This window comes from Micromys minutus, assembly GCF_963924665.1.
Source record: "Micromys minutus genome assembly, chromosome: 12".
Taxonomy (NCBI): Eukaryota; Metazoa; Chordata; class Mammalia; order Rodentia; family Muridae; genus Micromys; species Micromys minutus.
This window is the reverse complement of record NC_137981.1, coordinates 7,799,581-7,827,307: the sequence shown is the minus strand read 5'-3', so window position 1 is coordinate 7,827,307 and position 27,727 is coordinate 7,799,581. Positions and strand designations below refer to the sequence as shown.

The 27,727-nt window shown below is 45.5% G+C and overlaps 1 protein-coding gene across 1 annotated transcript in view; it reads left to right on the top strand.

Moving 5' to 3' along the window:
• Nucleotides 1–27,727, top strand: part of RARB (retinoic acid receptor beta) — a 131,915-nt gene that overhangs the window by 66,771 nt on the left and 37,417 nt on the right. The window lies entirely within an intron of this gene.

The window sequence follows — 27,727 nt, the reverse complement described above, 5'->3', positions numbered from 1 at the left end:
TTTTTTTTCTTTTTGTCTGACATCTATGCCATGATATTTACCTGGGCAGGTCACCTGATGCTCCTATTCTGGTCCTGTCCACATGGAGGTCAAACGTATTTTTGTGGGAGAGCTTCAACTCAGACTAAAGTTATAAATGAATAAGTCAGATGTGAACTAGGAGTAAATCGGTAGTATTATATTTATTTTGTGTGAGCTGGAAACCCATTTCCTGCTTATATTACTTAAAACCCATATCCTGTTTCCCTGTCAAAATTGGCAGCTTAGTTGGCAATTAAAAAAAATAATGTTTACACACACAGGAAAACCCCGGCTTCCACTCTCACGGGACTTATCACCTTAATTAGATTTAAAAATATAGAAATGGGAAGAAAATGGGATCATTATGTCCAATTACACAAAAAGAAATGTTTTTCTTAGAAGGAAATCGGAGGGGAAATAAGTACTTCGAATACAGAAATTGAGTCTAATAGAGTATATTTTTAAAGCTGAAACAAAAGGAATCAGACAAATATGGGAATTGTAACCAATTACCCCACACCATACATAATGGAGAGGAGCCCTGGAGTAATAGTCGCCTCTGGAATGTAAGAACTGAAAAGGGATCTTGGGGATTGGTTTCACTTGTTTGACACTTAAGAACAGCAATACCTAGAAAGGCGAACAGCTCGTGCCAGGAATCCCTTCCTTTGCCAGAAGAACCACATCTCCAACTCAAGCATGGCTCTTCTCCTCACCCATGTTTTTCAACTTTGATACTCCAACTCAGTCCCAGCCATGGAGCCGGTCCATTTCTTAGTCAATGGGCAAGATACTATCCAGGGATCCCAGAAGTACCTGAGATATATACAGTGTTCTCCAGGGTTGTGGAGCCAAAAGCTAGGCATCTTACCCATAATCCTCCTGTTGGATGCAGGAACTATTATGAACCAAGAGATCTTAGATTTGCTACATAGAAAACGGAGCCCTGAGAGATGCCTGGCCAAGGAGAAAGAGCCCTTGACTGAAAGTAATAGAAACTCAGAGCAGCTTAGCTGAAAATCAGCATACATCACAGAAAATCCATGTGAGTTATGGGCTTGAAGAGCTTGTGAGACTTTATCTGCATCCGTTCTGTATGCTGCTGTTGCCTTCCTAGTTAGAAAGCTGTTCCCTGTGGCTGACAAGGATGGCCCCAGCAGCTCCAGGTTTGTCTTCCTAGAGAAGAGAGGGAAGGGAGGAAGTAGAGAGAAAAAGAGAGAAACAGACTTCGGTCATGATCACACTGCCACAGTGTAGGCTGTGGTCCTGTTGGTCTGATCTGTGTCATATACCCCTCTATAAACATAATTGTCTGTTGTCACTGGTGTGTGTCTTATACCAGCCCCTCAAGGCTAGGTCCGAGGAAAATATCTCTTAGCATAGAATCAAAAGGGTAAGAGTTAGTGTGGCACAGTGGAAAAGCCCTATCTTGTATGCCTGAGAGCCTGGGTTCACTCCCAAGACTGCCAAAACAAAACCAAACCAAACAAAAACATGTGCTGTCATGTTTTCTATAAACTACATAGTGCTGATCCCAGACCATTTGTTATTTCTTTTTTCTGGCTTTCTTTCTTCTTTTTTAATAGTTTTTTTTCTTCTGCTCTCTTCTGTTCTCTCTCTCTCTCTCTCTCTCTCTCTCTCTCTCTCTCTCTCTCTCTCTCTCTCTCTCTCTCTCTCTCTCTCTCTCTCTCTCTCTCTCTCTCTCTCTCTTCCTTCCTTTCTTTCTTTCCTTTCCTCTCCTTGTATCTCTCTCTTTGAGACTGGCCCCCATATAGTCCATAAGCATCATGAGCCCACTATAGAGCGAAGATGGTCTTAAGAACAAGACCTTCCTGCTGTGACTGCTGGCATACCCACTTCATTCTGTACGTTTGGTAGGGACCAGATACATCTAAGAATTGTGTTACAGTGTTAGCTAACTTATAGGATGTTTGCTACATGTCAGATATATGCTTTGCTCATATTCATGTGCGCACACACACACACACACACACATACACACACACACACATACTGAACTTTTTGGTCCCTATTCTCCTTCCTACTGGTTTCCTTTCTTTGTTGTCTACCTTTGAGTTGGAGCAATGGTTCAGTGGTTGAAAGTGAGCGTGTTGCTCTTATAGAGGATCCAAGTTCAGTTCCCAGTACCTATCTTAGGGTGACTCACAGACTTTTAGGTCTCCAGTTACAGGGCCCAATGCCTTCTTCTGAGGGCAACCCTACCCTCAGACATACACATTCATATAATTTTAAAAGTAAAAGAAAATAATTCAAATAGCTTCCATTTTACTTCTATGTCATAGGTAGATGGATGGACAGATGGATAGATGGATGGATGGATGGATGGATGGATGGATGGATGGAAGGATGGATGGACGGATGGACAGACAGACAGAAAATGTGGGGGTTTGGGGTCTGGCTTATTTTGATTAATGTGCTGATATGTAGTTTTGTCCACTTTACTACAAATGACACGATATTATTCTTCATGGCTGAATGTAGACCCCATCTTTTATCTATTTTCTGCTTACCCGATGATTGGTACCTAGACAATGTGTTCTGTGTCTTAGCTACTGGGAGCGCACTTTCTTCTTATCCCACTAGTCCCCGTGGTAGCCCAAGGAGACAAATTACTTAGGGCGCCCTCCTTCCTCTTATTTTTCATGACAACTAAGGTTCAGAGAAGTTAATTGCTGTGCTTAATAAAACAGTTATTAAGGAACAGTGCTGAGATTTAGAAAAAGGAAGTTTTGTATTTTATTATTATTTGTGTGTGTACCTGTGTGTGTGTGTTTGTCTGTGTGTGTGTGTTCATACACATACCTATTGTTATACATGGCTCTTGAATGGAGGTCAGAGGACAATTAGCGGGAGTCAGTTCTTTCCCTCACCATAAGTACCAGAGATCAAACTCAAGCAATCAGGCTTAGCATCTTCACCCCCTGAGCCATCTCACCAGCCGTGGTAAGACTACTTTGATTATAATGTCTGTATTCAAACTGAAATATATACTATGTGCCATAAAAGCAGCTTTTAAAACTCTGAATTACTTTTTCTGCTCTGTTTTATTGCCAATAGTTAATAAAACAACCAGCACACCACTTGCTCCATATTAGAGATGTATTCTCTAGAATAGAATACCATGTGAAATTTAATTCTGATAGATCAAATTTGATTTTGAATGTGTAAAGGGATTTGCCAGTAAAATGCACTCCTCCATAGTCCATGAACCGTTGGGCTTGTATCTAAAACCTCCTCGTGGTAAATGGTGATGAGTCTTGTATTTTCCGAGGTGGCATAGGCTAAGGAAGGCCTTTTTGAAGCCCTCTGCCAGAGCATGGAGTTTGAGAGCGCTAATGGGAGAATGGGAGAGAGAAGAATCGATTTTCAGCCATTCCAAACGTGCTACAAAAATTTATGGAGACTCAGGAAAGGAGCCACAGAAGCAGAGGAACTCAAAGATACAGAAAGAGCTCTTCATGGGCTCAGGGGAATCTAAGGCCATGGCCTAAGTATAAAGATATAGAAATATAGAAAGCAGCATACACACCAGGGCCATTGCCTCACCTCAGCACCACTGTAAGAACTGCTACTGGAAGTAGCCTGGGCTACTTAGCTATTTATAAATAGTGATTTCTGGGCCAGCCTGGGCTACTTAGCTATATATATAGTGATTTCTGGGTTAGCCTGGGACACTGTGTGAGACCCTGTCCCAAGAAAGACACACAGTGAAAGCAAGATGAAGTAGGGTGGGCTTCATGTCTGGATAAACAGTTACTTGTCCTCCATGGAAACAGATTCAACATGACACTGCCCTTGCCCTGCTGCAGAGCAAGAAGGCCAGGTTTATCAACAGACTATCACAGAACTCTAAGCCAAAGCTTTTCTTTTGTTAAGGTCTTCTTTTTTGAAAGCCTAAATTTTAGGTGTTGTTGGTTATGTAGGGAATGACATCTTAGAAACTTTTAGTTTGGTCAAGATGGCATGGTGTAGCTAAGGGAAAGCCAGCAAGGGATTCTGGTTATGGTTCACGTGGACCCACTTGCTGAGATGTGCCAGCTACTCTGAGGGGCTGGCCCAGTGCCCTCTGTGCTTAGTGTAGCTATTCTGTCTCCTCTGCCGTGAGCTTCCTGCCACAGACAGGCTGCAGCCATGCCGACCTGTGCCGCACATAACTGAGCCTGCGCTGGGCTCACTGCTCCTCCCACTGAGCCCCAGCTGCCTGTGGTCCTATCACTTCCTCTCAGAAGACCTCCTGAGTCCATCCAGAGCTGAGACGGGACATTCACTCCTCTCACTGTGCTTTGCACACACCCCCACAATCCAAAAACTTACTATTTATTATTATTATTATTATTATTATTATTATTATTATTATTATTATTGTTATCATCATCATCATCATATTATTATTATTATTGTTATTATTATCATCATCATATTATTATTATTATTACTTCAGTGCAAGGCTCACACCCTGTTTATAAACTCTGGGAAAAAAAGTCACTTCTCTGCCTCTTGGCTACAACCAAATAAAGTTTATACACATACAGGATGTAATTTCCCCTGCTTTTATCTCTTATCCCCTCTCCTACCCACCAAATGTCCCCCAGAAGGCCAGTCTCCTGCTTCCATGCCTTTCTGTATATGTGTGTGGCCCGCAGCACCACTGCATTTAAAATTAGGGTTGCTTTCGTGAGCATGGAAAAGGGAGCACCTAGTTGAGTCAGGGCATCTTACCAGTGGCCACCCATTGAGGAATATACCTCCCCACCTCTCCACCACCATTACGGGCCTAGAGTTCCTTAGGAAACGGTGGCTACAATATGGGCCCTGCCCCCTTGCATGATGGAGTGTTGATGGTGCAATCTTGTTCAGATCTTTTACAGGTGATCACTACACCGTGATCTCCCTTTGCACTGTGAGTTCCCGAGTGCAGTAACCATCCCCAGTCTAGAAGACAGCCTGTCATTCAGCTCAAACTCCCCGACCCTTTCCGCCCCTCTCCTTCGGTGCTTGCCGAACCTTGGAGTGGGTGGTGCAGATGCCTTTCTCGGGCTGAGCACTGATGAGTCATCTATTCTCGGTACTTTGACCTGACCAGTGTTTAAAGATAACCTTTAGCTCCTCTTTGTCCTTGCTCGCTGTAAAGTTGCCCAACACTAAAAGAACTTTGGTTATCTGCCCAGTCAGCATTCACACACCTGTTAGGGCCCAGAGTGGAGCCAGAGAGTTCACACACAGCTCAGCGTGACGCTGGAATTGATCCTTTAAATCCTGTGCAGACAACAGAGTCTACAACTGCTTTCCCTTCTCATCCCTAATCCAGTGTCTCATTAAACAGAGAAAAGTATCAAGCAGAGCAGGCCCCTGGCAGGACTTGGCCCTTCCAAGTTTATACAACTCAAGTGGGAAAACGTGGGTTTTGGGGATCTCCCGTGCCAAACCTCTACAAACGAACTGACAGGAAAGGGTGCTGTAGGCATCAGGCTCAGAAGTCATGAGGAAAATGAAGCGTTCTACCAGAGTTGAGACTCTCATACTAGGGTTGGGGGTCGGTAGTGGGAACAGATGCTCTCCGACCTACGGCCAGGCATCCACAGCCTCTGGTCTCTTCAGTCAGAGACATACCCCACATACCTTGTGTCTGTGATGCAGACTCATGAATGACCCCCAACCAGTTACACTTTTGCTTTCCTTACTAAAACTTCAGGCTGCAGCTTGGTAAAGGCTGCCCCTTAAATGTCCACTTATGTCTGGGTACCTGTGCTCTTGTGTAGCAAGCAAAGCATCTTTGATTTTAGTCACAAAAACATGCCATTAAGTGTCTACATCACAGTATTGTTGTTGTTGGGTTTCTCCTCCTCCTCCTCTTTCTCCTCCTTCTTTCCTTTCGGTAGCATCTTTGTGAGTGAATTTATAAAAGAACAATCGAATGACCTTCACATTTAAGAGTCCCTAAATGTTCATTGACACCTTCTCACTGAAAGCACGTTGAACTTTTAAAAGGCCCCTTACAAAGTCTCTGAATGTCCACAGGCTCGTGCAGAAAGTATGACCATCCCCAAGGCCGGCTGATGGGATGAGAATGTCTCCCTCAGACATTGCTTCCACCAAGAGCTTCTGCAAGCATCCCTGTCCAAAGCCTGCGCTAATCCATTACAACAAACCCTTTGAACCCAGGGCCTCGCCCTGCCCCCCAAGCACAATCACCTTTGATGCCCTACAGATTTCAGAATGGGCTCACAGGCTCCCCTGCTGGATCTCAGAGGCATCTTAACAAGGAAATCAAAGGGTACATTTCCCTGTGTACTCAGGAATTTCCGTAAAGATCATCATCAGGGTAGATAATGTCTTTCTAACTTTTGTTTACTTCCTCGTCCCTCCTGCCTTGTTGCCCAGCTTAACTGCCTTTGCACATCTCTACCTGGCAGGGGTGAGCCATAGCCAACCCTCACTTTTTACTCCATTGCCCACTGATCCCCACTCACAACCCAAAAGTAAGTGACAAGCTGGGAGATGGATGTCTACTTAGGACTGCCCAGGAAGTCAAGAATGAGCCTTCGGTCTGAGCCAGGTCCCATCACCACACACTAGGGCATGAGCCGGGTGACTCTCGGAATAAAGAGGAATCAATGTTCCTACAACTCTACCTACGTGAGTCTCACTGCTGCTGGTCTCTCCTGAGAAGGGACACTTGCTTCAGCCGCAACTCAGGGGAGGTTTTATTTTGGTTTTCAGTCTATGGGCATAGAATCCATCAGGCAGGGAAGCCAGTGTGAAGGGAACAGTTTTCCCCTGACATGGTGGAGGTATAAGGCTGACTGTTCATATCCCGGTAGATCAGAAGGCAGGAACAGGGGTGCTGAAGACATCTGGCTTTCTCTTTTCCTCTTCAGCTTGAGTAGGTACCTCCCATCAGAGGGTAGTACCGCCCACATGCACCTTGGACAAACCCCACCAGAGGTGTGCCTCTGAAATGATTCCACATCCAGTCAAGAGGACAGGGAAGTTAACAGTCACACTTCCTGAAGCCACACTGGTGGTTTCCAGTGCCCAAGGTTCTTTTAGCCACGCCTTGGTTCTCGGGTGATGCAGTTCTGGTATGTTCTTCTCCTGTATTTCATCTTCCTGTGGGTCTCAGTTCCTGACATCAACAGGTTACCACTGTGGTGTTTTGAGTCGTAAGAAACTGCTACAGAGCTTCTCTAACCGTTGTCTCTGCACACAGTAATGGAAGGCTTCTGACTTGCCTGGGAGAGCTTCAGGTCTCATATTGAGCCTTATTCTCTGTGCGGTATCATGTAAGCTTTCAGTTTCAACAATGCTGGGACATCCTTAGTGAATATCTCCCTGGTCTCTCCCGACCTCAGCAACACACAGAAGAGAGTGTCAAAGCCTGGCTGAGACTGGTTGGATCTACTTCAGAGGCCTGCACACTTTCTTAAGTGTGAGAAAGAAAATATTTTGGGCTCATCAGAACCCTTGGAGGGCCTTGCGACATGAGTATGGCTTTCTTCCAATAAATTTTTATTACAAACAATTATTTACAAAACTAAGTAATTAATCTGAAGAAACTGGTTTTATTTTCTCTTTAGAGCAAATATTAATGCTGTCTTTCTCGTAGTGGCCATACACAGACGTCCTCTGCATTCTAAGTAGCTAGCAAACAAAGCCAATTGGAGACAAAACTGTAACAGGAGTCCATCTGTGAATACCAGGAAGATGGTGCTGGGAGGATGGGTATTTGAGGAGTCCTGGTGTATGTGAGGACCTGGGGCTGGAATTTGTAGTTCTTGCTTCTTGGCTATTTCCTCACTGGGCTGCCTTTGTAAACAGAGCCTTCTTTATCTTCAGAGCAGCTCCAAACAGGATCCTGTGTGGTATACGAGTTTGTGTGTGTTTGTGTATATATGTACATGTGTGTGTGGGATATATGTGAATACTAATGTGGAGGCCAAAGTCGTATGCTAGTTGTTTGCATCTTACTTTTGAGATAAGATCCATCGTTAGATGTAGAGCTTGCTAGACTAGTCAGGTGGTAAGCCCCAGGGATCTTACCACCAACACCCCCAGCTCTGGGATACCATACATGCAGCATTGGGATGACTCACATACATGCAGCATTGGGATGACTCACATACATGCAGCATTGGGATGGCTCACATACATGCAGCATTGGGATGGCTCACATACACGTACCATTGAGATGCCATACATGCAACACTTGGATTACATACATGCAGCATTGGAATTACATACAGAATTCACCTTTTAAGGGAGTTCCTTAAACTCGCACAGTGAATCTTCTGAGACATCTCTCCAGATCACTTTAGCCCAGGTCTTACTTTGCTGGATCCTCAGGATTTGGTCACATGCTAACTGATATAAGCAAGGGCCATGAATAGGTGCATGCGTGCAGGGACTGCACTTCAGTGCAGGGGTAGCATCTGGTGAGCTGATGGGGAAACATGAGACTTGTGGGGACATCCAGTTGCAGCATTGCTCTACCTCCCCGGGAGCAGCCAGGCAGTGTGATGTTCCATAGCAGGGACTTGGGCAGCCTGGATTCAGGTCACATTCAAAACCCAGATCTGTGTAACCTTACCAAAATCCTTAATACCTTGGGCTGCAGGCCTTGGGTTTCTTGTTTATAGCCTGGGGGTAAGAACAGATTTGTGGCTGTTGAGAGAGGTGTACACTAAAGCGAGGCAGATGCTAACAGCAGAACTCAGCTGAGCCAGTTCCATCTTGTGCTCTTCCCACCACGATGCTGGTGTGCCCAGCCCCCACTGAGTAGCAAATTCCATCGGCAGTGCTGTGAGTGGCAACACAGAACAAGTGCCTGGGCTATCCTGTAGGCCATGTACTCAGAGCAAGAGCTACTCTTGAATTTAAAATTTGCCCCAGGGGTTCAGCTTTATACCATTCCATGATGTGACAATCCATGACAGAGCTTCCACCTCAAACCAGCCCAAACCAGCTGATGCTATACCAGGACTGATAGCTCCTCATGCCTTACAGATCAGTCACAAGTATCTCTGCATAAGGAGATCCCAGCACAGTCTCCAAGGGGTGTCCAGAAGAAACTAATCTTGGCATACTGTCACCCTCTTACCTAATGCCACGCACCTACAACTCAGAGTGCCCCGCATTTGCTACAGCCTCAAAGTCTGTGCTGTGTTTTCCCCGGCTCTTTCCCTCTTGGCCTCCTCACTCTGTGAGGCAAACAGGAGTCCACACCAAGCAGCTCTACATGCAGGCAAACGGGGGACATGCGTGGGTTACTGCCTCCTCCCTGTGATGTGATGACACTGACACCACTGTTGAGATGACATTCGGGCTCAGAGACAGCACACAAGACACTCCCTCCCATAGCTGCCATGATGCTGGCTTTAAGCCTGCACTGAGCAGTAACATGGAATAGGTTGCTAAGAAAATAAGCTTGCAAACTAGAGAGTCTGACTCAGGAGCTTTCCCCTCATCTTCCCAAGGGTTAGAGATTTAAATCACACAGGTTTGGAATAAAACGTAAGCTCAAGAAAATATTAAGCTTCACTGATACACTCAGCCCAATTTTGTCTCTCCTGTTCCTTCAGAACCTCCCATATGAAATGATGTCCCAGAGCTTAGTCCATGGCGGGTAGCAGGAGGTAAAGCCATTAAGCAGGTCCCCACAGGACACACTTGCCTCCTTTTAAACCTGCATGTCAACACATCTGAATGTGTGTAACCACACACAATGTCCAATCTGTAATTTGCTTAGGTGCACACTGTTTTTTATATACTTCTGCTAAGGAAATAGTACCAGTTAAACTTGGACACACTAAAGAAAGGCAACAGGCAGTTTTGGAATAGGAGAAGGGAAGCTAGAAAGACCAAATACCCACCCTCTAGGAAGGAAGGGGCAGCTCACATTCTTGGCTGGAAACACTTTGATTTCATCTTGAGCTATTTTTCATTCTGCTCCAAATAGATGTTGATAAAAGCCCAAGTGCCCAAATCCAGTCCCCAGCACAGAGAGCTGGCTGGGTAAATGTGAAAGTGTTTTAAAAATAGCTGGCAGATGGCCTGTGTTTGGAAACAAATGCCTCCATGAAAGTAGCAACCGGGAGTTCTCCCGTGGCCCCTGGGTTCTGGGGTTGAAGAAGCCCAGAAGTACCTTCTCCAATGACAGCAGCTCTCTGAAGGGTGGCTACCAAAATTGCTCAGTAAGGCCATACACAGAGCAGCATAGAGTGTCTCTTCTTGAAGCACACCACACTCAGCCTTGGCTCTTCCCCCTGCCTCTGTAAAATATTGATTATCTCAGCTCGCTTCTCTCACACTCGGCCTCTTCAGCCAGAGCGCAGAATTGAGCAATCACCTGAAGAGCTGGTGGGGCAGAGGTGGGCATGTTCAGTATTGGAACCAAAGGAAAGCAAGCACCACATTTGTTTATGACAAGGAGCGGCTTTCCGTCCAAATGTCCCATAATGCATTTTACCAGTCTCTACTACCTTTGTACACTGGTAAATAAAGGTAAAATACAAAGCAGAAAGTTTTATTTTGAAGGTGACTATAGGACAGAAATGGTATGGTATTGTTGGAATATATGACCAGTATGCATTTTTATTTGTTGGGAAGAGACTTACCTCATCACTCAATCTGGTTTCTAACTGTATTTTGATTTTGTAACCTTAAATATTTAAAAAAAAATACTGAGCATTTTTACTGCCTGTTCAAAATGGAGTGATTCAGAAGTACACAGTCTCAGAGAAGACCAGAAGTCCTAAAGGTCCAGGTTTGCCAATGACAAGAGAAGAATCCAGTGCTGAATATAGTGAGGTTCCCACTTTGTTGCCTGTGCGTAGGAACAATTTTCAACAGAGTGAAAACCTGTGTAGAGAACTTTGAACTCCTCAAAGACAGAAACCTCACCACCTCATGTGTACTTGTGACCTTGTAGCTCATGCTGCTGGTGGTTAGCTCAGGAAGAGAACCATCAAGGCTCCCACTGGGCTCCTGGACCAACAGACACTTGGAAATGGCCTTCTCCATCCACAGTCCTCAGGATAATAATGGTCTCCGGGTCTTTAGAAGGCAATAATAAATAGTGTCTTCCAGGTGAGTATGTGTTTCTTATGATAGCATATGTCATCAGTTGAAACTGCACTAGAGAGACCTACAAGAGGAGAGTGGATGAGAGGTGACATCAGCAGAACCCTCATTTGTGGCTGGAGAAATATAAATCAAACAAAACCATTTGGCTTTGTTTTTTAAAGTCAAATATGATCGTTGTGACGCAGTGCTACTCCTAGTTACATACACAAAAGAAATAAATAGCTAGGTATACCAAGACACACCCACAGACTCACACAAATACACACGCACATGCACACACTCATGCACGCACGCACTGTGACATGTCAAATATTGTGATGCACACAGCAGGGGGAAGAGCCAACTTATGGATAAGACACGTTGTACTGAATGCACATGTTCAGAAAGGAGGACAAATATTCTCTGGGACTTTGGGATTACATTTTCATGAAGATTAAAAAGCAAGACTAATCCCTGTGATGGAGCTGAGAATGGCTGTTACCCTAATAAAGAGGATCTTGCCTTCAAAGAAACATCTAGGAGCCTTGAGGGGAGGTCTACACTGTCGATCTCAGCTAACCCTGTGTGGCTCACACCACAGCCACAAAGAAGAGGCCAGATGGAAGGCACAGAGAGGGCCAGGGGAGCCATTCCTCCCTGTCCAGTAAGATATTAGCTGTCTCCAAAGAACATGCTGGCATCTCTCTAGAGCTTCTTCCTTTAATAGTTTCTTCAGGTGTTGTTTATGGTTGGGATGGAGCCTAGAACCATCCATGTGCAAAGCAAGTGCTCCCCCTCTGCCCTCTGTTCTTCTGAGGCCAAGACTTACTTCAGAGCATAGACTAAATACCTGACTCACTGCTTTCAATCCTCTGTCTCAGCCTCCCAAACACAGGGATTACGGGTGGAGGCACCACACACTGTTCAGGAGTTTTTGTCTCTCTGTCTTGTGTTTTCCTCTATGATTTAAGGCCTGTTTCACTTGCAGTTTTAAATGTTTCAGGTGTAGACCATGATATAGCCCTTGCTTTGTTCTGTGTTAGAATTGAGTGCAGGAATGGATGAACACCAAAGGAAAAAGTTGGATCCCTTGAGAGCTGGACTTATAGGTGGTTGTGAGGCATCCAATGTAGGTGTTAGAACAAACTCAGGTCCTCTACAAGACTGGTACATGCTCTAAACCCCATACCATCCCACCAGTCTCAGTATAAATTCTTTGTACACTATTTTGTATACATTGCTCAGTAATATTCCACTTGATATTTTTGTGCTTTTCACTTAAATTGATACTTGGGGTGTTATCAGTTTGGGTTTATGATGATTAAAGCTGCCAAACATCTTTGTACCTGATATATTTTGGAGAGAGGGGGTAGAGGTACTTATTTCTTATATGTATACTCAAGAGCAGAATTACTCAGCCATAGGAGAGACATGTTAATTTGAGCGATAAATGGTCATCTTGACTATATACAATGCCACTCCTATTTTCCATCTCACCAATACTGTGAGAATCCCAGCCTCTCCACACCATGCCAAGCTTGGTGTTTGGTCTCCTGATCTTGGACATTCTATTAGGTGTGCCACAATTGTGGTTCCCATTGGCATTTTCCTGAAACTGATGATAAACAACACATTTGTTTTATCACCAAAGAAAAGCTCATCCTGTTGTCATAGAAAAGGAAAATTGAAAGCATGTACAATTTATTCCCACCTTTGTAAAAATGAATGGGGCTTAGAACAAGAATTCAAAACGCTAAATCTTCTTAGTCGTGTCGTATGAATGCCAGTCTTAGGAACTGAGATGAGCTGAGATTAATTCTAAAGTAGAATTCCAGTTTTCCCAATTTTCTAACACCTCAAGCAAGCTTTTCACTGTGATTTGGCTGGAAAGCTACACAGATCTCTCTCTGCCCTTGACTCTTTGTTCCTCTGCCATGGACCCTGTCCATGCCATCATATCTTGGTATGTGCGTGTAGCCTGTGTACACCTCTGTCATCCATTGGTGTAGTGAAGAATGTGGAAAGGTTTTACGAAGATCATAGGTTTGGATGCCCAGGATGAAGCCATGGGTAACAGTGTTTGCTGTGCCTGCCTGATGACCTGAGCTTGACCCCGAAAACTTATGTAAAAGTAGAAAAGGAGAACAGACTCCACAGAGTTGTCTTCTGCTCTCCAGACATGCCCCATGGCACCGTAACCACACGGTGCACCATGCACACACACATATACGATAATAAATAAATATATACTGTAATAAATGAACACTATGTAAAACAAGGAAAAATGCAGGAAGGAAGAAACAGAAGAAGGCTGTCTAGCCCACAGTTCTGTAGGCTTAAGTCATGGGGCTCAGGTGCAGTAAAGACTTTATGACAGCTGACATTGCTTCCTCATGGGAGTTGTTACAATAGAGATCAACCATGCCAAGACCTGGAGCCAGAACAAGGGCCAGACTTGTAACAAGTTTGTTATGAAATGTACTGAAGGTTCACAAGAGCTATGTCAGATCTCCAGGAACACGAGTAGCCACCATAAAGCTGAGCATGTCCCATGTTGCCCCACTGACTCTCAGTACATGGGCCCTTGGGGATGCAATCCAGCCATGTGTGATCTACAGCACTGTTCACACTGACCTCACTGTGGCACACCAGGGGCAGTGGCTTCCGTAGGCTGACCTAAGCTGGCCCACCCAGCCTTAGCAATAAAGCATCACTGGGATACAACCATGCGTGTTCCCTTCTGTATCACCTATTTCCCTTCTGTGGGGTGAGGCTGAGGATTTGTGATAAAGCTGATATTCTGCAAACTCTGAAGCATTTGCTATTTGGTCCTTCATAGAAGAAATTTGCCAGGTCCTGTTATAGTCAATTCACTCTCCAGTGGCTTCAGGTGCAGGAAAAATAAGGAGTTTGTTCTGTCTAAAACGGAGCTGCTATGAGCATCGTGTTGCTTTCTAACGTTGATGGGAGTATAGGCTCTGGAGCGTTGGATCTTTGGCAGACCAGAGTAAGAGTGACTTTGACTAAACAAGCTTAATTTTCTTTTCTGAATTAAAAATGGATTTTTTTCTTACATAATATATCCTGATTATGGTTCCCCTCCCTCTGCTCCTCCCAGTTCCACACCCCGCTTGCCGCCCATCCAGATCCACCCCCTTTCTTTTACTTACTGGAAAGCAAACAAGCTTCTTAGGGATAAAAATAACATGTAATAAGATAAAACAAAACTAACATAGCCTAATAACATAAAACAAACAAACAGAAGGAAAAGGAGCCCAAGAAAAGACACAGAAACAGAGACTCAGGAATCCCGTTAGAACACTGAGCTGGAAGTCATATACGCATGCAAAGGACCAGCAGGGCAAAAAGAGAAAAGAAAAAAAATATGTGTATTATACAACTATACAATAATACATTATCATTAATAGATAAATAATTATTTATAACAGGAGAGCTGAAAACTTTTTTTAAAAAGGAAAGTCCGTGACATGCCATTAGGAGACAAGGAACCTCCAAGGATGCCACCACGCCCATTCCTGCTGGCTGTCTACTGCCTGGCATGCAGCCTACTCTTAAGAGTAGTTGTTTCCTCAGTGAGACTCCCTTGGGGGAAACTAAAATTTCCCTTGCAAGTGGTTATCAATCAGGGATTGCTTCTGGGTTAGGGATGGGGACATGTGTCCACTTTTTTTAGTTTAGGATCCCATCTGGTGCAGGCCCGTGAGGGCCCCGTGCGGGCTGCCTCAGACTCCATGACTTCATGTGAGCTTTGACCACATTGATTTAGAGGGCCTGGCTTTTTTTTTTTTTTTTTTTTTTTTTTTTTTTTTTTTTTTTTTTTGGTGTCCTTTATCTCCTTTGGCTTTTGCATTCTTTCCTCTTCCGTGCTGTTCTCTAAGCCCCGAGGGGAACATTGGACTGAGACATCTCATTTAGGGTTGGTTGTTCCAAAGTCTCACATTCCCTTCATAGTGTATGACTGTGGGTCTCTGTCTCTTCCCACCTGCTGCAGGAGAAAGCTTCTCAATGATGGCTGGACCTATGCATATACTAGAATATCATTAGGAATTATTTCATTACTGTATTTTTTAAACCAGTAGTATTTGGTTTTCCCCCTAGGTCTCTGAGCTATCTAGTGTCAAGTTCTTGCTCACCCAAGCAGTGTTGGTATGGGTTCCATATTGTGGAGTGACCCTTATGTCAAATCAGTTAGTGGTTGGTTGTTTCCATAAGCTTTGTGCCACCATTGCCCTAGCAGATCCTACAGGCAGGACAGTCTTGTAGATCAAAGGGTTTGTGGCTGGATTGCTGCTTTCGTTTCTTTCCTCCTTTGTAATGTGCAAAGTACCTTACTACCAAAGGCTCCGGCACATGGGGGTGAAGGCTCTTTGTAGGCACCATCTCACAACAGTAAGGCCTTGATATCAGTTTGTGGAGAGCAGCCTACAGTCTTGGCAGCAGCCTGTTAGAAATTGGTTCTGGAAATAGTTCAGTGGAAGACCACTCGCCTAACATGCTCAAGGTCCAAGAAGGAGAGGAATAGGCAGAAAGAAAAGAGGAAATGAGAGAAGGTTGGTTCTGAAATGCTTCTAGAAGAGAGAGAAAAGAGAACTCCTATAGGCGGAAGTCCTGGAGAGTTAGAGCAGGTAGGCCTCGGGATGACCCTTTGGCTCATCTAACTCTGATGGCTACAGTGACACCTTATTCATATGCACACTGATCCCTTTGGGGTCTTAGGGGACCTCTTTTCCTGGGACACCTGATCCTTCCACACCTGTTCACACCTTGAGGCATGATGAAGTATTAATAAATGGCAAGATCTGGCTGATCCCAGGCAGGGGGTAAGGAACTGATGAGCAGCTGATTAGAATCCAGTGTAAAGAGCCCACAGTGTTGTGGCACCATCTAGAGAGCTCCTGTGGTCAGCAGAGTTTATGGTCACAGAAACATTTGATTCTGTAGCAACTCTCCTCAGAAGACCAGTATTCAACACACAGTGGACTCAGGAACTGCACCGACCTAACCAGAGAATGTTGCTGGTTCCCAGCAAGAGCTGCCAGGGATAGCCAAGAATGTGATGAGCGCCCATCTCTCTTTCTACTTGAGGTTCAGGTGAATAAAAATCTCTACAAATAGATTTTTGTTTTTCAAACCCAGAGTTTCATGGTGGTGTGGAGTGAGCTTTAGCACAGAAGCAGCTGCCTTTTTCCACTGTGGTAGGGAAAGCTGAGATTCCTAATAAGCCTGGAATACAAGATTTAAAATGACTTGGCCAGTGCCATCATCTTCCCCACAGCTTTGACATAAATACAGCCTAATCAGACTGATTCCAGTGGGGGTGGGGCGTCTACTCATTGCCAGAATCCTGCTCTTCAGGGAGCATTTTTACTAGCTGAGCTACAAAGTGGGCAGTCGGGAACCTAAGGAGAGCTAAAACTGTCCTGTGTGTTCCACCGGGTCCTCCAGAAGGTGTCAGGAACTTCCTGGACTTGATGTTAAATGTCTTACTTCTTACTTCCTGTCCGGAGGAAGAACCATGGTCTTGGAATCCAGAGGGGCCACACACAAAACGCCTGAGACAGAGTGTGGTGGCCCCTCTGTCCTCTGTCCTCACAGACCTACTAGTGTTCCCACGTGGTTTTGCTTCTTTGTTTTGTTAGTTAGTTCGTTTGTTTGTTTGGGTTTTTGTGATTTGGGTTTGGTTTGGTTTTTGAATGGGCCATTTTTAGCAACTGGAGAAGGAGAATTTCTCATTCCCCTTTCTTCCTAAAGTACAGGTTGAAAATCACCTTGCCGCCATTCTAGCATCATGGCCTGTGAACGCCCAGGGCAGGTTATTGCCTTGTCTGGTGCTTCGCTGCCCTGTCCTCAATAGAATCTGCTGCTTACTGTAAATAGGGAGAGCGCTGTTTAAAGTGTGAGGGCGATTTTCTGTGTATTCAAGCTGCATTCTATTAACAGGACAAAGGAACGCCCCCCCCACACACACATTGTGTGACTAAGATGGACATACTTTCAGAGAGTTTGAGTATTGGCCATCAGGAACAGTTCCAAAGGCTGGGAAAATGTGAGGCTGAGTTGTGGTGACATACTTCTGTTAGTACAGCACCTAACATAAATGTTCACTTTAACTACTAAAAAAATCACACTGAGGAAACAGGCACTTCCAAAGTGAATGTAGGAGTGCTGGCCAGAAAATACAATCTAAAAGATGATTTGATCAGGACCTTTCTTTTTCCAAGACAGAACTTTAAATCACATTTATTTATGTGTGTGTGTTGGGGATGAATATGCATGTCATAGTGTTGGGATGTTATGTGTATGTGTGTGTGTGTGTGTGTGTGTGTGTGTTGGGAATCAATGTGCATGTCATAGTGCTGGGGTGCTGGGGTGGAGGTCAGAGAACAACCTGAGGAGCCGGCTCTTCCACCATGTGGGTTTGTTTGAACACAAGTCCTCAGGCTTGACAAGAAATGCTTTTGCCTGTGGAGTCATTTCTCCAAGAGGAATTACAATTAGCCTTGAGAAGCCTCATCTCCAATGGGCTAGGAAAGAGTTGAGGTGCTGAGGTAACGCTGACCAAGGAGGCCTTTCCTCTTCAATCAGAAGCCTGCCCCGCAGACTCCCAAACACGAGAAGTCAGCTCTCTTGCCCAGCGTCCTCCTGCTCTTCTCCTGTGTACATCTTAAAAAGGCTTTCTTTTATGACTCTGGAGGAAAACATCTGAATTGTACTTTATGTGAAATCTTTTCAGTTTTAGATTATTTCATAACATCCTAACATATTCTTTAAAAACTCTTCAAAATAGTCCGCACATGTGCAGGGGTGAGTGGATCGAAACAGCATAGAGCAGTACAACGAGGTCTTTCCATTGCAGGCAGAGCAAGCCCAGGGTCCCTCCCGTACCACAGGGAAGCCAGCACAAAGAATGCAGGTGTGTGCTGTGCCTCACAGGGGAGAGGCAGAGTCCTCTCCACTCAATACGAAGCTGATTATGGAGGAGAGAAGATGACGATGTAGGAAGATTGTCTCACTCAGGGTTGCTATTGCTGTGATGAAACACCATGAGAAAAACAACTAGAGAGGAACAGGTTTAGTTCACTCACAGTTCTAGAAAACTGTTCATCATTAAAGGCAGTGAGGGCAGGAACTTAAGCAGGGTGGGATCCTGGAGGCAGGAGCTGATGCAGAGACCATAGAGGGGTGTCACTTACTGGCTTACTCACCATGACTTGCTCAGCCTGCTTTCTTATAGAACCCACAACCATCAGCCCAGGAGTGGCACCATCCACTATGGGCTGGGCCCTCCCCAATCAATCACTGATTGAGAAGAAAAGGCCTTATAGGCTTGTGCACATCCCTGACTTATGGAGACATTTTCTTAACTGAGAGTCCCTCCTCTCAGATGACTTTAGCTTGTGTCAAGTTGACATCAATCTATCCTGCATGAAGATGTTACCTAACTTACATCTGTTTTCCTTAGTAACAAGCTCCCAAACATGAGAGAACTTACTTTGTCCTCCCCTCTCCCAGGGCATAGAGAAGTGTACCCTGTGTTTCTCAAGTCCTTAAGATCCAACCTTCCACACTTACACGTTTGATGAGTTTTTACTGTCAACCAGTATCTATTTTGGGAGCTCTTCCCGAGATGCTGTCTCCGCTGAGAGTGAATGCAGAAAGAAGCATCTCTGATCTTGGAAGTCAAGGCAGTGGAGATGGTGGGTGGACGGGAGCAGTGGGCACGTTTGTACAGCGCTCTGGTTCCATCACTGCTGCACAATACAGCTGTCGTGGAGGACACAGGAAGATGCAGAGCAGAACATCAGAGATCAATGGAATGACTACATAAAGACAGTCACAAAAGGGTGTCTTTGAAGGTGGACCTTGGAACATGGGTGAATCAGAAGTCATTAGAGCAGTGTTTCTCAACCTGCAGTTCATGACCCTTTCACAGGTGTTGCATATTAGATATCCTGCATAGCATAGATATTTATATTACAATTAATAATAGTAGGAAAATTACAGTTGCAAAATAACAACAAAAATAAATTGATGGTTGGGGCCACCACACCATGAGGGACTGAGTAAAGGCTCACAGCATTCGGAAGGACGAGAACCACTGTGTTAGAGGACATGTTCCAGGCAGAGGAATAACATGGTACAGAGCGAGCTTCCTGTTGTGTGCTAGTCTCAAGTGGCAATGAAATCACATACAATGTGGCCCCATGTGCTTGGGATGTCAGTTATAGAGGAAAGAAGAGCTAAACTAGAAAACAACAGACTTTGTCTGTATAACAAGTCAAGTTATTCCCATCCCCCACAGGCTGGCTCACAACCACCTTAAGTCCAGTTATAGAAGGGATCCGACATGTTCTTCTGGCCTCTGCGGGTGCCATATGCACAGCCCACACATCTATACACACAGGCAAACATCCATGCACATGAAATAAAGTATTTCTTAAATGGGAAAAGATTTGAGATTGACCAGTAGAGAAAAGGAAGCGTATGACCCAGCACATGGAAGGTCAGAGATGGGAAAGCCAGAAGAAGGGCTGGGGTTGGACTGAGTCTTGACTCTCTCTGGAACCCAGATGAAACTGATTCTAGAGTTAGTTGTTCCAATAGAAGGGAGGAAGAGAAGTGCAGAGCCTGGATGTGGTGCAGCCCCCTTGACAAGAATGATTATATGCTCAGCGTGCCACGGATCCTGCTGATCTCTGGATGCAATGATCACGTTTGCAGCTAGAGAGCACAGTGTGACTCTGGCGTAGACTGAGGTGCCAGCAATAAAGATTTAAAAAGTAGCTTAAACTTTAAAAGGGATGTAACTGTGGGCTGTGTGGATGGGTGTGTGCATGAGCTTTGGAGGGTGTCTCCACTGTCTTCCAATGTCTGATGTCAAAATCACAGTCTCTCCTGGTGCCCTCTGTCTCACGTTCATGTGTTCGCTGTCCCTGAGTCATGAGAAGTAGAGGGTCATCCAAACCAAGCCCCTGCTTCTGTTCGTGGCCAGGGTAGCCCTGGAAAGTGAGTGCATCTTGCAGAGATGAGGAAGTATAGTGAAGGCTACCCTTGCCATGCAAACAATCCTCTCCAGTATCAGGTGCTCATCCATAAAACTGGTTTTGCTGTGAAATCTCGCTGTTCTTGCTGTGCCTCATTTTATCCTTTGACAGAGGGTCTCACCTTGTAGGCCAGGCTGGCCTTAAACTCATCAGTTCCCTGCCTTGGCCTCCCGAGTGTACACTGCCACACGTGGCTTCTGTGGCATTTTAGGTGACCACTGTTCCTGGGTCTAGCCTTGTCCCTTGCAGAGACAAAATCCAGTGAGGCTCTGTGGGGAGGGTGTCTTGACAAGCCCCAGAGTAGAAGGAACAAAAGACTGCCTTTTCATGGAGCTCACCCCTTTAGAACACCACCAGTAAAGTTCAACCTCCAAGTGTGAACAAACCTTCCTCACACACAAGCCAGGGCCAGGCTGACTGTGATGTACGTCAAGGGCATTATGTCGTCCATGAGGACTTTAGTCTAAAGCCTTGTAGGCACAGAGGAAGTGGCAGACGTTCCAGGCATTCATTCCTCTGGCAAAGCTGAATGTGAAGGGATAAAAATTAACAATAGGCCATTATCTTTTCTCCCACAGACCTTAAGAGAAACAAACCTCAGGAGAAATGCTTCCCCAATTCCTAGATGTTACCCCTCCCACCCCACCCCTCACCCCCACCCCAGCTCAGCCTCCTTAGCCACAAGCTTGGGCCTGCCGTTTTTTTTTTTTTTTATTAAGCAGTGGGAACGTCACAAAAAGCCAGGCAGGAGGCCTTGACAAGGTGCTCCGCTGGCTGTGCCAGGAGCCTGGGAGCTTGCTTGCCAGACACTGATGTTTGACTAATTAGAGATGTCTGGGGAGCTGGCACAGGAAAAGAGAGCGCCTGTGGGCGTTAGGAAAGAAGGCTGAGAGCCTAGTGCTCAGGTCTCTGAGAAGAGCCTGCCCAATGCAGGGAACAAAACGACTTTGCGGGAGGGCATCTTTAAACACTCAGTTTCACCCCACAAAGGACATCATGCCCAGATGCCCAAAGGCCAGCAGGGTTGGACTTGGAGAAACTCAAGCCAGAGTGGATGAACCCTGCTTCAGTTTCTTCCTGGAACCTGGCAGAAAGACTAATCAGCCATACCAACTGAACTGAAACATCACTTCCTCCCCCTAACGGTCCTCTTTCAGTCTTGGTTTCCTCTGGAGAAGATACTTATAGGAAAAAGGTGCTGAGGAGCCCTGAGGGTCAGTATGCCAGTCCCAAGCCAGCTCCTTCTGGGCTCTTCACAGTGGGTACAGTGTGACCAGCCAGCGCACGCTTCCGTCATCATGCCTTCCCCACTGTGATGGACTGCTATCCCACCTACCCCGCCCCCACTAAAAAACAAAAAACTGCATGCCTGAATAAACCTGCCATCCCTACTGTTGTTACTGATCAGAGTGTGAATTGATACAAAGTGTGACAGATAATTAACCAGTGTTATTTTACAAGGTAAAGGACACACGTGCTTAGTAACTCGGGGGAGAGCTGAGCACGTGTGCCCTAGGCATTTATGTGTGGGTGTGTTTCGTGTGTGTAAGACTGTGTCTGGCAATGCTATACAAACCAGGACCAGCAGAACCTCAGGCTTTGGTGGTGCCTGGCTGTAGATGAGACACCACAAGGAGAGTTTGGTAAGCATGAGTGACACAGAGTTGTCATCCTTAACGAGCCAGCTCGCAGAAAGTGGATATGTGTTCACTCGCATAGACCTAAGCCAACCTTTGCTCTGCAGGTAGAAATGTGCTAACAGGGAAACTGAGGAAATGGCACTCATATTTAGATGGGGTCACTCCTACAGCAGAGGAGACTGTAGGACTGTAATGGTAAAATGGCATGCTAGAGCATCAAGGTGTGCCGTGCTGTGTCTCCAGAGAATGTGGGGCATTAGGAAAGATGTGGCTATGGCCACCTAATGACAGGGGCACGTCCACCCTCATCAGAAGCCAGAAACTGAATGCTGAGGGGGTGACTTTTAAAATTATACTGCAAGAAAAGACCCCAGTAAACAAAAGTGCTTGATGAACTGTCTTTGTTGTGTTGTGCTCTTTCTGCCTTGTGTTTTAATGGCACTCCATATTTACTTGGGTGTGATATTTAGAGCCCTCTGTTTACAGTGGGCTAAAGTCAAGCTGTCGCAGTGGCTACCAGCCCCCTTCCTGTGCTAGGGTTGCTTGTCTGTCTTACCCTGGGCCAGCCCGAAGATGCCAGTGATACTCTCCTCTTCCTGTTCTAGGTGTGACCTGACTGGTGATGGTCCCGTCAGTGTTTCTCTGGGCAGAGAAGTCCTAAGAGTGCCACCAACCGCATGTTTTCTAGAACAGTCTGGTGTGTACTGAGGACTCAGCAAATGCTGTGTGGCCTTGTTGACATGCACATGCATCCCGGGGATGGACTGGAGGGGGAGGATGGAGGGAAGTGGGTAGGAGGTGAAGAGTATGCATGGCAGCGATTATTTCAAACTTGCCACCTCTGCAGTTTGTATGGCTTATTACATTCCCATTGCTATGGCAACACATTACCGCAATTTAACGATGTGAACCAATGCAAGCCTATTACCGTTCAGATCTGAGGGTCTGCGACTGAAAGCAGGGCTCGTGGATCTGGAGTGGCAGCTGGCAGGACTGTGCTCCTTCCAGGAGACCCTAGGGCAGAGACCATGGCCTTCTCTGTGTCCAGGTTTCCAGGATCTCTGACTTGTAGTGCCTGTCTATCTGTGAAGCCAGCATGCCTGCTCCAGGCTTGCCTACTCTATCACTCAGACTCAATTAACTCTTGCATCCCCCTCCAACTCAAAGGATGTGTGACTACACTACGCCCACTCGGATAGACCAGGGCAACCTTATGTTAGGAGCAGTTCATGAGTAACCTTACCACATCTGCAGCCTCATTCTCCTCATTCAAGAGACATAATGTGATCTTACATTCTAGGGATTAGATGTGAGGAGAGGCCATTGCTCCCTCTACTGGGTATGTTAAAGGACTAATGAAATCATCCATTTAAGGTGGATACTGAGGCCACATAGCAGATGGCACTTCCTGTTTCCGGAAGGAGACCCCAAGGCAAGGATCTGGTATGCAGAGTTTGAGATTTGTTTCATAAAAGCCCTATAAATGCAGGTGTGGAAGGTGATGGAGACAGGACAGTGAAGTCTGCCAACAGAGTGGCTTTTCAGGCTGGGCATGGTGGCACTCCCAGCAGCTGACAGCAAGAGGCGACAAGACCATGGCTCGAAAACAAAATAAGGAAACACATAACCAAAAAGGTGTGTTTCCCTGGTGGGAATTTCTTTAAATTTTTAGCACTTTGCCTGAAGGCTGTGGTAGGGTTAGAAGTCTGTGTTCTTGTGTTCCGGTGCCTGGTTAGCTTACTGTACTAACACATGGTCTCTGCCCACATCTGAGAAAGAGGCTGAAAATCCAGCATGGTCAAGACGGCTGGAGCCCTGGAGTGTGTCCTGTGACTGTCCCTCAAATAAGACTTACGTTTCATTTTGTCAGGCTCTGACACAAATGCATAATGGCACTCCTCCTCGGGAATAGCAACAGGTGTTCTCCAAAACAAGGAGTGTTCTCTGAGACACGTAAAGTTGACTTTAAAGTCTCAACTACTTTCTCTCTGGCACACATTAAACCTACTTGGGTACCTATGCTTGTAATTTTGTTGGATGGACACGAGGTGGCAGGCAAGACCAAATTCATTTAAAAGTACATATTGCATGTAGTTACAGTTACCATTCATGCAGCTAGTAAACCCCAACATATTAAAGAGTAAAAAGATATTTCTTCCTATTACATTTTTGTGTTTTGTGTGAGTGTGTGTAGATAGATAGATAGATAGATAGATAGATAGATAGATAGATAGATAGATAGATAGATAGATAGATAGACTGACAGACAGACAGACAGACAGATCAGTGGATGGGTGGGTGGGTAGATGAATGGATGGATGGATGGATGGATGAGTGGGTGGGTGGGTGAGTGGGTGGATGGATAGATGGATGGATGGATGGATGGATGGATGGGTGGATGGATGGATGGATGGATGGATGATGGTGTGTGGGTGGATGGATGGGTGGGTGGATGGATGGATAAATGGATGGATGGATGGATAAATGGATAGATGGTCCCTCCACCATGCAGGTCAAATGTATAAATCTTATGCCATCAGAGTTGGTAGGAAGCCTCTTTACCAGATAACCCATCTCACTGACCATCAAAAGACATGCTAAAAATACTCCAAGGGCTGCCTCCACTTTTAAATCCACTTTGTTTGTTGGAAAGACCATGAGTGTATAGACTGACAAGAATTCTATTTTTGTGAAAATAGAAAATGTAGTTATAATGAGGTTTTATAGGGGCTCATCATCTGTTCTTGGATAAACGTGGTATACTTTATACAACAATGAACTCAGTAAGACATACCAAATTTCAGGCATGAAATTATGGTTTTTCCACCCCTGATAAAGTATAAAATCCTATAGATAAAATGAATGCCTCGTTTTCAGGAAACTCTGATGTAGAGAAAGATTCTAACAATACTGAAATACATCTGAAAGTTTAAGTTGGGGAACCAGAACTGACCCCAGGAGCAGTGTGGCTTGCATGTTTGCAATGAAGGTAGCATAGTCTGTTATTCTCCCATCTTGGGCTTTCTGGCTCCCACTGGTGACACAGCACATGAGTGTGGAATGTTTAGATTTGTTTGGTGGACGGAATTAAAGGGAATCCATCCCATCCATCTTCTGACAAATAGACACTTGGTGAACGGTGGGTCTGGGCTTAGGTGCTGCTGCTTCTGTTCTGCCCCATCACCTGAAGACCTCGTGAAAGGATGTGTTGGAAGGAACAAACGCTAACCCACAGGAGGTTGTTGGATGATGGGTGGAGAGACAACGTTCTTCTCGGGAACAGGAACAGTTTGTTCAGCCTGTGATTAACTTGGATAATCAAGAGCATTATTTAAGAAGTGGGAGCTCCTGGGTAAAATTAAATGCCTTCTTCTTAGCATCTTAACTCTTTTGAACAAGTCTTCAATTAAAGCTTGCCTGCCTCTCTGGTGCTAGCAATGCTGACCGGCTGACGCTGAGCCGTTCAGCTGACCCACTGCAGTGCGGAAGGCTTGTTTGGGTGTCTCAGGGGTCCTCTGTGGAACCAAAGCCAAGGCTTTGCTCATCTGCTCCACAGATCCCTTTTGTTACTGGAAGAGAGCTGAGACTTACACTTCTCTTAAACCTAGTTCTGATTTCTCAAGAACTGTGAGTTCAGTTCATATTTTCATAACCAAAGTGAGAACAGAGATACCTTAGAAGACACACCTTTATCATTTGATAACCAAAGGCCTTGAGCACTTGTGAAATTAGAGTTACAACGATGCTCCATTGAAGACGACTGGGCAGGAGTCTGCACAGCTTTAGGCACCCAACACCCAGCAAACACTGAGTGACTGACTTCAGTAAAAATTAGCTGGTATTGCTGCTATTAGTGGCTTGTCATTCGCCTCACTTGAACGTGAAACAAATAAATAAAAAAAAAACCACTGGACCATTTGTGCCACATGCCCCTGGGCCCAGCTTCCATTCCCTGTACCATAAGGAGATCAAAAAGGCTGAGGAACAACACCTGGCTCCCATGTCCTGTGGAATGTGTTCTTACTTTCCCTGAGTCCCCTCCTCTGTAACATTTGTTGTCATTGGAATCCCTTCCTGGAACCTCTCCTGTCTCTGGTAGTGTTCACTAGACACACCAGCTTAGACACACACTGAATTCTCAACAGGTGATATTCATTATCAATGAAACTTTATAAAACACATGCAATCACATAGGAAACCTTGTGTTTTTGCAGAGTTCTAGGTGTTGTGTTTGGAAATAACCCTCAGTGTCTGGTGTTCTCTGAGGAAAGGGGCAGACCAGAGATGGGCTTCCACCATGCCGAATACTGCAAAAGGTCCCTGCTCTCCTGTGTCTGCTGGTGGGATGCCAGGCATCCCCCAGAGACTCTTTTGCAAGAGGATGCAGAGGTGTTACCCAGAGGCTGAAACCATATTCTGTGTGCTTGCCAAGAGAGCAAATGGGAATGATAAGGATATGTGTGGGACTTGGGGAGAAACCAAATACAGCAGATTGGATTTACCGTATTAGTGATAGGGGGAGAGAGAAGGGAGCAACGTCTGGGTTCATTTTTCCCTAAGGACAGGCTGGTTTACAATCCACCTGGCTGTTAGCTGGGCTCGGTGACTCTGGGTTATTCAATCTCTCAGGGCTCTGGGTCAGTCATTCTAGAACCTGTTTCTCTGGTCTTCCGTTTCTTCACCAGTAGCTGTGGAAGAGTTCCAAAGTAGAAATCTCTCGATTGAGTCAGGTCACTTGACCGGGGCAATGCCTTCGTGGTCTCACCTGGTGATGCGGAACACAGCCTAAAATTATCCTCTGTCTCTGCTATCGGGATAACGGCTGTGAGACTCCAGGCAGGTGGCTGCGCACACTAGCATTCTGTGTCCTGGCCACTCTAGTGGAGGGAGTACAGATCCTTTCTTCTTCACTTGGAAAAAGGCATCAGCACAGAGAAGATAGCAGATTTAGCTATCAGAGCTGGATTTAGCCAGGGAGCAGGGAGAGGAAGGGGGTAGATAAGAAGGTGAAAGGTCACATCAGTGACCCCTGTCCACCCTCACCTTCACCCATCATTCTACAACAGTTTCAACCATTAAAATGTCTACAGCTAGAAGCCGAAATCAAATCTGCCTGCTCTTCGGTGAGGCTATGCTCACAGCAGTGAAGATTGTGGGACCAGCCCCTACACCAGTCAACAGATAAAGATGTGTGTGTGTGTGTGTGTGTGTGTGTGTGTGTGTGTGTGTGTGTGTGTGTGCACGCTCCCCCGAGGCATGCATGAGTGCAATAGTTTGATCCAACCATAAAGAACAAAATTCTATCATTTTCAGGAAAAAAAATACATACTGAAAAGTGTTGTATAACGTGAAATAAAGCCAGACACAGAGAGACAAAGCCCTGTTTCCTCTGCTATGTGGTCTCTAACTTTTACAGAAATCCATGAAATTAATACCATTTGGAGGACAAGGACCTGAAAGGAGAAGGAAAGACTGTGCAGGGTGCAGAGTAAGAGCAAGGTTAACAAGGGAGGGAGGGGGATGTAATTGTGAGTCCATTGTACACATGTATGTGCCATGTGTTGTGACATGTATGACAGTCACAACAAAACCCATCCTGTCCTATAACCCTGAGTGAATAGTAGGAAACAAAACCAGCACGAGTAGAGGCATCTAACCCCATTTTAAGGACAAGAACAGCAGCCAAGCCTGGCGACACTGTTAGAAAAACACAGCTGTTTAGACGCTAAGCCAAGCCTGAAGCCACAGTGTACACAGCCCTGGCCCAACCCCGACAGCACCTGCCAGTCTCACCTCCCGCTGCACAGAGAATTTAAAGTGTAGATGCTGAGGCTGAGCCGGCCCTGGTTCCCCAAGGCCTACAGGGACCTTGGACGGCATTCATTGCTGCATCCCACACAGTCAAGGAACCGCCCAGAA